Below are 14,764 nucleotides of genomic sequence, written 5' to 3' on the forward strand. Positions count from 1 at the left end.
AGCACACGTGGTGGTGGAGCTCCGGCACCCTACGGCTGCCAGTATCACCACCGAATTCTAACTACGGTTCTCAGAGATGAATCAGACAGCTGGCGAGTGAAACACGCCGAATCTCCTCTGTAAACACGACCTACAAGTTTTGACGGATTATTTAGATCTTTCGCGGCACAGAGTAACGGTGTCACGCGGAAACAGTTCTCAGCGTTCATTCATTTTATTTTATATTTTTCGCAGTTATATTTCGCGTGCGCTCGCTTGGACGAATACCGCGATTCGGCGTACGAGGATTAAAAGCGCCTTTTATTTCGTCTCTTCCTTTAAATGCCCGCGATACCGCGTTCGCGAGCTGTCTCTGCAATAACGCCAAACTTCACACGCGATTTCGGAGAAGATCGCCAAGTTTGAGCGGATGGTCCTCCGCTGTTCCTCGACACGATCGCGCAGAACTGACAGTAAGCCCGGAGCATCCGAAACTCCAAGATGAACACGCTTTTGGGATTGCACGATAATTATGCCACCTCCTCTTCTGCGTAAATATATCCCAAAGACCGTCTGAGCAGAGAAGCAAAGTTTCGCCGTTTTCCACGAAGATCTCGGAAGGTGATCTCGCTTCTGATCTTCTCGCGTCCTTCAAGACCGTTTGAACTTGTCCTCCCGCTGGAGACGAGTCGCGTTGTATCGGTCTTCGCCACAGAAAGTGTTGCGGGATAGCATGGCAAATGGTAGTAAATCAGCGGCAAGAGAACATTTCGGCTGACCCCGGCTCCCAGCTGCAAATGTGCAGTCAGGAGCCCGGCGGGAGCACTGAATCCCTCGGCCGACCCAGGCAACGACGCGCTCTCCGGGGACAAAATCCCCAACGTGGACTGCATGGTTTGCGGGGACAAGTCCAGTGGCAAGACTACGGCCAGTTTACCTGCGAGGGCTGCAAGAGCTTCTTCAAGCGCTCGGTCAGACGGAACCTGAGTTGCATCTGCCGGGGAACCGAGATCATCCCATCGACCAGCACCACGGAATCCAGTGCCAGCACGCCGGCTGAAGAAATGCTTAAAAGTCGGGATGAGGAGAGGGTGGCACCTGACGGTGCTTTGATCGCTGCGTGCGCTTTCGGAAAAATGCAGTTTAAAAAAACCGCAGTAGCGCGGATAAACTTGAGCAGAAATGTGAACAGATACAATGTAGTTGAAGCTGATAGCACCATATAAAAACAAAACAAAACAAAAACAAAACTATGCCTTAATGGTTCGTTAGTGGGTTTTGTTGTCTACATAAATAGTTAAGTTGTTGGCTATATGGATCTTCAAAGATAAAAAAAAAGTTAGTTTGTTCTTTAAGTAGCATGAGTTTCAAAAAGATCCATCGCTTTGTTTTAAAATGGAACTTTTTATTTTTCCACAAAAAGTTTAGTTGCTACAATTATTGTTACAAGTGTATAATAATAATGGACTAGTAATCATAAAGGATCTCTTTCAAACAGCATACTTATCTAAGGTGACAGATCTAAAGCCACCTAGAACCATAAAGTGTTCGAGGGCAAAGTTCACAAAGAACTGTTTACTCTATTGTTCTTTTGCAAAGCTGTAACTTTAGGGAGTGCGAGAACCCAGAATCATGTGCTTATGGGAAGAACTGCACAAGGCATCAAACACTTCTGCTCAGAGAACTCTCTTTATCTCCAGTGTCTACAGCAAAATCAAAAAGTCGTTTCAGTAAGTATAATAAAACGTAAGAACCGCTAATGAGCATTGTTTTATGAGTACGCTGATGGGAAAGATTTCAGATTTTTCTTCAGTATCTGCTTAAAAAAGCTCATTGCAGCTTTATTGCCATTTACAATGCACCTATTTAATAATTATTTGGTTTAAAAATATAATTCAGAATTTTACTTAATCTCAACCGCTTTGCTTTCAATTGCCCATATAACATCTGACAGCAACATGACTGCTTTGTTTTTCTACAAATGAAACAACAAAAATTCCTTGCACCATTAAAATGCAGCCTTCTCGAGTATGAATACTAATTTGTGGCAAAAGCATTTTAAAAATGAGTTGAAATTATTTAGGTTTTTTTGTGATAACTGCCAGATTCCTCATTCATTTGCTATAGAAAATTACTGCAGGGAAAATTCATTTAGTCATCTTTTTCAAAACTCTCTTCATTCTCTTTGTCTGTTGACCTTCATGTTGAATCTTCATATTAGAAGATAGTCAATAACAAATAAGTCCATAATATTGTGTAGCCACTTTTACATTTTGACACTAGTGCCTGTTGAATTAGAAACCATCAACATCTAGTTTTTCGATGCATGGAGATAAATTAATGAAAGTCCTAAGAGCTAAAAATCCCATTATTCATAAAAGATGATGTTTGTATAGAATTGATCAATTTAGCATATTTTTCATGAATCTGTGATTATTTAAAGAAAAGCCTACATCAGGCGTTCTATTGTAACCTACCCTAAAAGGCATGGCGCCTAATGCACTATTTGAAACTAAAAATGCAAAAGCATTGAAATCGTATAAATCAGAACCTTCATGTTTCTGCACTTTTATTTGAACTTGTGAAAGCATCAGACCTTCGGGCAGTTTATTTAAGACAAAGTTTGCTTGACCCCATTCATTCATCTTGAACCACACGCGTTTTTTCTCGCTGGGTTGTTTTGCATTTGACCAGACAAAATATCAGACAGGAACATGCAGCCTCACTCTTTCCATTCATAACAGATGTCTTTCTGGAATTATGCAATTCAGTCAATGCAAAGAGTAAGCACCTCACTCGAGCTACGATAATCTGTAGTCGCAATAATAAGTCTGAACCAAACAAATAAAACGCTTTGGCTCAAATACCGCGGACTCCTGTGGATGAGGTTGAGGCTGAATATCACTTCTGAACTGGGCGCCTTGTAGCAACGTGGTAAGCGATTCTCCAAGGTCTAAACTGGCGCGGTCACAGACTTGATAAGTATGTAGATAAATTCAATAAAACGCATAAAAATATTATGATGTATTCGCAGCATGGGATACAGTTTCATCAGGCTCTCAAAACTGTGCAGCATTTTTTACATGTGCTATCCAGAAGGTCTTTTCTGGCAGTGAATGCATGGATACACACAAGTTTAGTATGAGCAAAATAAATCTGATTCTGTGCCTTGCTTTATTACATGTTAGATTCATGCAAGATGGAAATATTAATGTATAGAGAGATTTGGTATTTACTAACAAATAGTATCGCTTATGAAGTTGGGGTTGAGTAGGTGCAAGGAGGAAGGAAGAATCACACAGGAGCTAGAAGCTCATATACTTTTGATTATCAGGATTTATGTTTAGAAAGCAGACAGATAATGTTTGACAGATCATTGGTAGACTTGAAACTCTTGAACTTTTGTATGGCTTGCTTGTTACGGATGAGGTCAAACGCGTTTCTAAGGTTCTTTGTTTTCTGCAGCTCTCAGAAATCCCAATTTCCCTCCTACGAGTCCATCACGTGCGTTGGCAATGAATGGGCAGAATCACGCTAAGCCAAGTCACACAGATATGTATACGCATCTACTTTTTAGTGCAGATTTCAGAGAGAATGGATACGTGACCTTCTTTGATTAAAAATAGATGGTTTTACAGGCTGATTCCACATGAGGACCTTCTGGGATAAAAAATTTGTGGAAGCTTCCAAAGAAGCCAGAAGTGCATCAATTTGATGCAACTCAACACAAAGCTAAATCTCTGTCTTTATTTACTTAACCCATATGCTGTCATTTTTCTGGAGAGAGCTTCATTCATAAATAATGAAGAATTACTTTACAGGTCAGAATCTGCACACAAAGGCTCAAAAAAAGAGCAATCAGGTAACACTTTGAGATTTAATGTATAATTACAGCTACTATACAGTTTTAACTCTTAAAATAAAATCATTTTAGGTTCTCCAAAAAAAAAACTTTCAGTGAACACAATGCTTTTTTGTATGAAACAATATTCTATGAACTAAAACAATCTTTCACCACTATAAAGGTTTCTAGTTTCTTATGGATGTTAAAGATTCTTCATGGAACCATCAACGCCAATAAAGAACCTTTAAGAGTTATAAGTAAGTACAACTGATTGATCTTGTAGGATTCAGCTAGTGCTACCATGTCTTAGACTCACAGAGATGATCTTCCTCCTAGCGCCTCTTTCTTCTCGGACACTTTACCTTGTTTTTACACCTACGGCTGCTCTTGACATGACTGACATTCCAGCCTGACAAAGGGCGCCTCTGATTGAAAGAAAGCAGTGTGATTGCCTTGTCAGTTCCACAGGCTTCTGCAAGTATGTGCATCTGCTGAATGTGTTCCAATGCACAAGGTCACACTTCTTGCCAGAATCCAGAAAACGACCAGTTGTGGACCGAATGAGTCTGACATTCACATGCAGAAGTTCTGGCATACAATATCTCATAGAATGAGGGACTTGTATATAGAGGCCATATATAGAGACCAGAATAAACAGAAAGGTTTGGGGGTGAACTTTGACTTGGGCCATTACAGTAGCTGTAAATAGTGTCTTGGAAATAAAATAAACGCTCATCTAAATAAATTGAAGCATTACATTTTAAAACAAACTTAAACTTAACATTTCCCATTTTTTTCATTTTGTTTAAATTATGGTAATAAGAAACTAGCAAATAAGGATATAAACTAAACCATAAATAAATAAAAACTAATAAAATTACTTCCAAATATATATGTATTTTAATGCCTAAATATTTTATCTTTAAGGTTAAATATAACTAAAATAATTTTTTTTTTTGTCAAATTTTAAAGTAATTGCCTGATAAAAGCTAATAGTTCAATACACAACATTTATTGTATAAGTTAACATGTTGTATCCTAATGCATGTAAATATCTGATTTATACTAAAATAACAGTTGTAAGCACCAACAACAACAACCCAGATGCCACTTGTGTGGCACACATCCATTTCTGATATGCAATCCAAGGATTTTGTGATATGATTGCAGAATGGCCCAGATGAGAAAACGTCACATTAGGGACTACAGGTTGGCAGCGTGTGGCAGATGCGTAACCCCTGCATGTCCACCACGCGGCTGCTTCTTGTCGAGCCGCCTCTTGGAAACGGCTGAAACTGTGACTTCATCCCGCTGACCTATAAGTCAGTCTCTTCCCATGTGCAGGGTGAAATATAGGTCAACAGCAAACATTAATAACAGACAGATCATAGCAAAAGTCCAAAATGTGACGGCTCTGTGGGGTTTAAATACCACTCTGCCACCTGGTCGATTGACTAATCCTGCTGTTCAACCTGTTTAAACAGGTGACTTCTGGCAGAGGACTCTTCCTTCCTGACTTGCTGTATAAATTTAAAAAGCCTAAAATTTTCGCTAAAAGTTGTGTTCAGAAGTCTGATATATATATATATATATATATATATATATATATATATATATATATATATATATATATGTATGTATGTATGTATGTATGTATGTATATATATGTGTGTGTGTGTGTGTGTGTGTATGTATATATAAGAAATATATTTTTAGACTATATAAATACATAGAAAAATAAAATATATAGTAAAATGAGGATAACAATTAATACATTGTTATTTTAATATATTATATTGTAATGCTAATCAAAACTAAACCAAAAATTTATACTTGAAGCCAAATATAACTATTATTAAATGAGTGCTGTCAAAAAATTGCTTTCATAACGTGTTTGCTGTCTATGTGGCTTATTATAGTATATATATACTTTTACATATAATTCTATTAAAATAATCATATGTAAATATTTTCAAAGCATATACTATGTATATACTTTTTTTTGATGATTAATAGGCTAACAGCACTATAAAAATACAAAAAAGCAATACATCAAAAAACAAAAATTTGAAAAAACTAAATGGAAAACTATCAGTCAATACTGTATAAATAATAATAAAATAACACTGCTGGTGGTAAAAGACAAATTATAAACCAAAAAATGGTAGAATAATGCATTGCAATATTGGTTTCTCATTGTTCGTGGCCTTTAACTGTTACCTGAAAGCATGCACTTTGTTTGAGTGGTGAATTGCTGCAAATTCAAATTGATTCAGCCAATAAGGTTTCGTGAATTTGTGCACTCGAGATTAAATGTTTGTGCAGAAATGTGGTTGAACACTCCAATGTCACAGGTTTTTGCTCAGCAAACATTGTGAACTCTGTCCCCACCTTTATGTCTTATGTATGTCAGAACTCCATCACAACCAGTTTGAGGAGAGAACGACAACAGTGAAACAAAATGAGAAACAGGAAAGTCCAGCTGCCGAATCTTGACCTCTGAGTGTGAGTCAAGGGCATCTCTTCTGACATAATGTGGAAGCACGCTTCACTTATAGATTTATCAGAGCCTCTAAGAATGCAGTTCAACTCTGGAACAAATGCATGTTTCAGAAGTGCTTCGTTTGCTCATTATTTGCAGTTTTCTAGAATTTTCTGTTCTGCTTCATGCAGAGAGCAAAGGTTATGAGAAAAAGGTCCAGAAAAACAGCAAAAGTATTCTACATTACATTATTAATATAACACTTACATTATTACTACAACAAAAAATCAGTTTCAAATAAATGCTGCTCTACAGAAATGTTCACCGGTTCCACAAAAATATGTTGCTCAACCTAATAAACACTAATATTAACAAGACTTTTTCTTTATAAGCAATCAGCATATTAAAAATGATTTCTTAGGATCATGTGGAGTAATAATGCTTGACAATTCAACTTTTGCATTTATTTTTTTAAATACAGTAATATGGAAAACAGTTATTTTTAATATTTCACAATATTATTTATTATTTTTTTTAAATAAACGCTGGTATGAAAAAGTTCCCTTTAAAAAAACTGTACCCCATCAAACTTTAATTCTCAAATATCGTACTATTGCTATAGCTATAGCTGTAAATTATACTTATTACTTCTAAAGAATTCATTATATAGCTGCAGTTTCCAATATTTCATATCATAATGAGAGGCTTGTGGACTTGTTCTTCTTAATCTTTCATTGTGGAGTCCTGATCTTGTGTGATTTCCTAGAGGTAACTTTGGGAGTGGCTGTATTGTTGGTCATAGTGGGAGTTTTACCACTGGATGCTCTAATCTGATTGGTGGGTCATGCGACAACTTAATATCATCCAATTAATCGCCTGATCTGTCACATCTGTAATTTTGTTCTCGCTTAATCATTCTTTAACCTTTACTCCCCTTACCAATGGCTAAATGCATTTTATTCAGATTAAAAACAAATAATAATAATAGAACTTTCAGGCCCTGGTCTAGTCATTTGAGAAACAATCTAAGATAGAGTTGACACAAACTGCGTCCAGAAACCTCTAAGCAATAACAGTTCCTGTCTGGGTTTTTGTTTCTCACTTACACATACACACACCCGCCACACAGAGTCTCTTTTCATTCTGTGCTCATTTCATGCTCCTCTGGTTTATAGTAAATGGAAGTTATTGGCCAGACAGCAGGATAGTTAAACAGGTGTTTCCCAAATGGGCACTGAGCTGCATTTGAAATACAGAATGGCTCTGTTTTGCTCCTTCGCCTCTGGCTGAACCATTTGTTTGAAGAAGTGTGAAAAACACCATTTCACCCAGCAGTGTTCACTCACTCATTACTCAATGGATGGATAGCAGAGGGTAGGTCGGCACTTCTTGATGGCTTTCACAGATGCTGTGACCGCAGTTGCTTAGACATTGTAGAAAGCAGACGGGCATGATCTTTTGTAGTGATGGATTTGGTTGTTTTTACAAGCAAACACATTAATATTCTCTAATGGTTCTTTTGCTTTTAATTTCTCCTCCTTAGCTGTGCAAAGGGTCGTATGTCCAACCTCGCAGACCAGTCCAGGACAGTACCTGAGCAACGGAGTGACCCATACACGGGCAGCCGATCTCTCAGGCTTCATCTCTCTGCTCCTACGGGTTGACAAGACCCCACGGCCTCCGCCATGGAGCCCAGTGCATGCAGTCCAACAACCTGTGGCATCGAGAATATCTGTGAATTGGCCGCCCGCTTGCTCTTCAGTGCCGGGAGTGGGCAAGAACATCCCTTTCTTTCCTGGACCTACAGCTGATGGACCAGGTAAATCAAGTTAATTGTAATTTTACTTTTTTTTTTACTTTTGTTTATATATATATATATATATATATATATATATATATATATATATATATATAATTGAATTAATAAATAAAAGTGGTAAGAGGGCCTTAGTAAACATCAGTTGAAAGAGTTACTTTTATATTTTCTATATATCTATTTTATATTTTTAAAAAGACAATCTGTTGCAATATCTAACACGCTACTTTTGTGTAGGTGGCGCCTGGGCGTATGTCGTGGAGTGAGCTGTTCTGCTCTAAATGCTGCTCAGCGCTCTATGCTGCTGCATGTAGCGCCCCTGCTGGCCGCTGCTGGTCATGCCTCCTGCAATGTCAGCCGAAGAGGTGGGCCTCTCATGGGACCACACGTGTCTTCCAAGAGCAGGTTGAGAAACTGAAAGCCCCTTCTTCAGGTAGACACGGCCGTATCACTCCTGTCTTGAAGTCCATCGCTTTTCTACCTCTGCAAGAACAACTGAACTTTAGGCTACTTAGTTTGATTACTATTTACTGTGAGAGGCCAGTTTAGAAGCACCTCAATCCTCATACCATTTAGAAAAATACCTGGACCTGTTTTGCTGGATCTGTTTAGGTCTAGCTGTAGGTAGTCCTGACTATTTTGTGAGGTTTTTTTAGTCATGTTTGTTACTAAGTTAAATAAATAGAAAAGGGTACTAGATTACATAACGTACTACTGTACAAAGAACGGTAAACTAAAGCATTCACGATGGACAGGATTTCCTCGTGTCGCTGCCAAACGCTTTGGTACAGAGTTTCAGACTGAGAGATGTCTTGCCCACTGGTTCAGATTATTTCTGATTCCCCATTTATACCTTTTGTCAGAAACCCTTTTCCAGTCCAGACCTGCACTTTTCCAAATGGATGACTGAACCTACCACTCTCGATTCATTTTTTTATTTCACTCAACTTCTTCACACTTCCATCTATTATTGAAACCAGGCAAGCTGAAACCCGCCCCACCTCAACTTCCACCAACATGACTGAATTATGCATGCTGAGTTGCAGCAAGAGGGATTCGCTTGGCTTCAGTCTGGCTGTGACCGGCATAACCTCTGTAGCCCTGGGCATCACTGTGGATCCATCCTGCAATTCTAGCCAAAAGCCCCCTCCACCTCTGCCATGATACGCCGGCATGAGCTAACAGGACAGACAAAACTCTTGGCCCGTAACTTCAGCCCTCCAAACCTCCTATCACCTCCTCACATCACCCGACAGGCCTCTATTGCCAGCTAGCGCCCGACTGCCCGATCATGTGGCAGTTTCCCAGCGCAGGTTCACACTGTGAAACACAAAGAGAGAGGGGGATGCTCTTTGCTGAGCGACGCCAGCCGTGAGAGGGTCTGGCGATGAAGCACGTGAAGGCTTGTCACTGAGGCTATGCCAGGGAGTGACGCATCATTGCCCCCTCCTTAAGCAAAACGCCGGCCTACCAGAATTCATACATGTCTTTATCTGACCTTATGGATAGAAATGGCGGTTGTGTCCTGCTCAGCGGTATCCTCGCTTCATAGAAATATGAAGCAATTAATCTTTTGTTATGAGAACTGAAGCTCAGCAGGATTATGTGCAATGCCGTGACACCAATGATAAGTAGCGTGACAGAGAGAATGACGAAGGGGTTCTTGCCTTAAATAACTGGTAGTTTACACACATTTGATTATTTCAGAAGGTTTTTCTAGTAGAAAAACCCACCATCCAGTTTGCAGTTTAATGAATGATTGATGGATGGATGGAGGATGGGTAGACTGATTAAGGTGTTGGAATTCTCATTCAGTTGCAATGATAGATAGATGGATAGATAGATAGATAGATAGATAGATAGATAGATAGATATGATATAGATAGAGAGATTGAAACGTATTAAATTTCCTTTTCTAGTTGTATGCTAGATAGATTGTTTTGTAGAAAGATGTATAGATGGGTTGATAGGATACTGTAGTACAGTGTTTCTTAATTTTCCCATCTGTTTTTACTTTCTTCTTCAGTAGATGCCATGGGTTCATCTGATGTATCCATGTGGAGAGCAGCATCCAGGAAAAGTCCAGGTGGCTTTGAGGAGTACGTTGTCCAATAATTTCAATCAACCCAACCGACGGTCGCCTATTGTTACGCGCCCTCCCTGCGCATTGTTTTTCCGTTATCGAACAGCTGTCTGTGCGACTGGTAGGCAAACACCCATCGACCCTGCCAGTGGACATACAAGCTGCCCACGCATAACTGATGCCTTTACATGCCAGTCCAGAGACCGCCCATCTCACTCATTACAACGGCAGAACGCCCTGATCCTGACCCCGCCCTATAATCCATATCACACTTCTACTACCAAGGGTCATGGCCAATACAGAGAATCTGTCAGCAAGCTACACCCCTTTCTGCCACATCATCACCTGCCTACTTATCTGAAGCATCAGCCATTTGTTCAGTCAATGGGAATGGACCACAGCACTGCATAAACACCTAACTGTTTCTCACAGAGGTTTTCTATGAACGAGAACGTCTATTCCTGATTTTGACTCAACGAAAGCCACTAAAGCTGATAAAACTTTAGAACAGCTGTTAGATGGACTCTCAAAACCACTTCAGGCTTTAATGGAGAGCCAAGATTCTGTCTACATGGTTGTGGTTGTATTTCCAGATCTAACTGAGAGAAGGGCATGACTTTGCAGGACTTGTTGGAGAGACAGCCATTGCCAAAGTAGGACAGGCAACTGAACTCTCGTGAGCGCTCTTGTGGAACTGATGACTGAGGTGAAATTTCTCGTTTGTCTTGTTGATTTTGTTTGAGTCCCTGATGAAGTGGGAAGACTTGAAGAGGCATTCGAAACCAGCCAGAAAACCCTCACTTTCCGCGCTTCAGCTGCATCCAACACTCCAGCACATCTTAGACAGAATGTTGCCGCGTCAAGCACAACATACGTCTTGTTAAATACAGGTGTTTATCTTCCTGTAGCATCAAGAAAAACACTAGGTAAAATAGGCTATTCTGGGACATTCTAAGAACGATGCAGCAATCAAGCCAACAAAGTCTATGCTAATGTTACCATATTCTAGCTGGGCTGTCATAATGGCTTAAACTTCATTTAATCGTTTAAAGTGTTAAGGTGGCAGTCAATTCAGCGAAAAAATGACCCAGATTACCCTAAATTGACCGCAACCAAGACCTCAATGCGAGCAATAGTCTGCCTTTGAAGACCAGGTGCATATTGTGTAGCATACTGTAGGTTCTTATCAAATATTTTTGTTACTTTCTTGCCTATTGTTATGTTTAAAACCCGTTGTACATTTTAAACATGGCACTACAGCTTTTAAGGCAGCATTTATTATAAAAGCCATTGGGACCTTTTAAAAGCAGGACCTGTTGTATTAGTTCACAGAATATTTCATCAAAGTATGTTTTCTGTATTTTAGGTTTGGAGAAATGGACTAATGAAATAAAAGTCTGTCATTCACAGAATTGCCGTTGCAGCTGTATTTTTTTCCGTATCTTTTTGTTTTCCTTTGTTGACTTTTGACTTCTAGCCAAGAAGCCAGCTGTGAAGCCAGAAACGCAGAAAAAAACTATTAGGTAAACTATTCTCAAGGATCACGTATGACATTTGGATTTCTTAAATCAACTGACTTCTATTCACTTTTAAAGCATTGGCATCGTTTGTCATTTTGTTTTCAGGATTTTTCAAAAATGCAAATATTTCCTTAATTTAGTTAATTTATTACTTAATGCCAAGCCTCTTTTTAGAAAGTAGGCCTTATAAGGAAAATTTAATTTGCCATTAATTACTGACACTCATGTCTTTTCCAAACGCGTAAGACCTTTTGTTCATTCACAACACAAATTTAGATATATTTATGAAATTCGGAAAGTTTTCTGAACATCAGCACCGCGTGTATTAGCTACACAGATTTCCAATTTATGTACAGTCTAATCTCTAATTTATTATAATTATTAAGAAATTTCATATTAAGAAATTCTTTAATCCAAAAAGCTTAATCATTCTTTTTTTGAACTGTCTTCTTGGAAATACAAAACTCATAAATAACTGAATACCTTTAACTAATAAGGTTTTAAAAAATATGAATTTATTTAAATTATATACACTTTAAGACATCTAAGTAGTCATTTTAAGATGATGGAATATATATATATATAACCTTTTTTTCATTATGTTCAGACTTGTTGGTAGGGATATAAGTCATGCTTTTTGCTCTTGTGATCTCCAGACCCCTTCCAGCTATTACAAAATTGCTTGTACCTTCATTTCAAACCTGTCACTCCAGTTCAGCAGTGACTCTTCACCAACAACATGCAATATTACCTTAACTGTGAATATAAAAATATTTGCACAGGCATGTTCCTCTATGGGTAGTTAAATGTCTGCTTGAATGTAGATGCCTATTGGTTTTTATCATCTCATACATTTTTCTAAGCATCTATATGAAAGCATGTTGTATTTTTACATCTTGGAGTTCGATACATATCCAACTTCAGTTTTACCACACATTGTTCAGACTCTATGTTTTAATAGTCATTGTGGCTTGTGGTTACAATGACAAATCTACTGTCAGGCCTCATAAATCATTCAGACTCGATACAGTGATTGTTCCAACTCTACTATAGCAAACAAATGGGGGTGTTGTTGAGCAGTGCTTGAGTCACACACGCTAACCTCTAACTGATGTGACAATCTCAATTTCACAAGAGGCCTGGATGGAACTTATAGCAATGCACGCTCAGATGAAGGAATAAGTCGCCCAGCTATAAAAGCTTAAATCCTGAACGCTGACCACAAGGGCAAGCGGTCTGTCTCTGGGAGGGTCGCCAGTCAGATCAATAGCTGAGACGTCAAACTGAATTGAGGTCGCCTTAGTACATGAGGCCCCTCATTTTTGGCTCTCTGTCAGGAAGCCAGCTGCTGAAGCGGGAGCTCTGCCCCAAGTGTTTTTGGCGGAAACGCGACAACAAAAAAGACGCATTGGGGAAGTTTAGACGATTGCTTATGGGGGGTTAAGAAATCAAACCCCATTTATTTAGGTGTTTTTCATTTGAAAATGAAACTATCGCTTTCCCAACCGAAACCAGAGCAATCACAACTTACAAAAACCAATGACCGCGGACTAAAAGAAATTCCTTCAGCACAATACTGGGACCTAAACATCCGCAGCATTTGACAAAGTCGTCCACCCTTCCTGTAGCTGTTATAAATCCCAAAGAGGGCCTTCAGACGAGGATATGCGGCAATGGCATCAATATTGATGTGGGAGAAAGTCCCCTCTCCAAAACTGGGGTTAAGCTGCAGGGCATCAATATTGATGGTGTTGTTGCTAACTGCCCCAGGGCAATCCTCAAATAGTGATTACCAAAAGGCTTAGAGTTTGATTATAACAGACCCAGGATAGAGATCTTTCAGTTTAATGATTTGATCTCCCACTAAATTATACTTTTAGATGCTCAAATGGAGATTTAAGGTTGGTCCAGATAGCTCTCATTCTCCTATTTGTGTAATCTGTGAATGATTCAAACAAATAATATCAGAGCTCTCATTTTACTAGCTCGTGAGAACTAGATGTCTCTTAAAGAAACATTTTGACAAATTTGAACATCAATCAAGCACACATTCAAGATGGCAGTGACTTGATATCATGTTTCTTACAAATGCTGTTTATGGATCCAAATGTACAGCGCTTGTATTTTTATTTAATATTTTTTTATTCAGCTTTCGGGCGTATTTCATTGAGCATACTTGACAAAAATCTGCTAAAAGTTATACGGGCTTGGAAAGACACGAGTGAGCAAATGTCTTTTTCATTTTTGTAGTAAAAAAGAACCTCTAAAAATATATTCTACTGAAATAGTCTGCAGGTTGGTGTCAGTAGTTTATTCATGTTTAATTTATATATGTATGAATTTATTTATTTTAAAGAAATTAAATTAATTGCTAAATATCTAAAAAGACATTTATTATGTTACAAAAGACTTCTTTTGAAATATGATTGTCTGAACTTTTTTAAATCAATGAAAACCTGAAACACGCATTATGGTTTATATAAAAGTATAAGCAACACATTGTTTCCAACACTGATATTAATTATAATAAATAGAATGATTACTAATGGATCATGTGTGGCACTGACCAATGATGTTGAAAATTCAGCATTGCATTGCAGGAACAAATTAGATTTTTAAAATGTATTCAAATAGAAAACAGGATAAAAAATTTTTTTATATAATTTAACAGTTATTCAGTATTATTAATGTATTGTTATTCTTCTATATAACGTCTTGGTTCTTCCAAAGGTTTCTAGAAAGGCCCAGTATCTGTTCGCCATTAGCTCAGTTGTTTATTTGTGTTCATCAGGCTCTGGTGAGTCACACATCAACCATGCCTTCCAGTGACACACATTGCGTTAAAAGTTCACTGATTTAGACAATTCTATAAGAGTGGACAGAGATTGTAAAGTGTCCCGGACTACAGGATTTTTCTTGGTTGCTATTGCTTAGGGGCGAATTTCCTCAGGGTTTCTTCTTCCGTTTCCATTATGATTTCCATATCTACATTAATATATCATACTTCTCTGTTGCGACCCTCTGCTGAAGCATAGATATG

General features: G+C 38.4%; 1 pseudogene; it reads left to right on the top strand.

Annotated features, from left to right (window-relative positions):
* The first annotated feature begins 719 nt into the window (after positions 1-719).
* Positions 720-10,615, top strand: LOC122360887 (annotated as a pseudogene).
* The last annotated feature ends 4,149 nt before the right edge of the window (positions 10,616-14,764 follow it).

Source organism: Puntigrus tetrazona, chromosome 16 (genome assembly GCF_018831695.1).
Source record: "Puntigrus tetrazona isolate hp1 chromosome 16, ASM1883169v1, whole genome shotgun sequence".
NCBI lineage: Eukaryota > Metazoa > Chordata > Actinopteri > Cypriniformes > Cyprinidae > Puntigrus > Puntigrus tetrazona.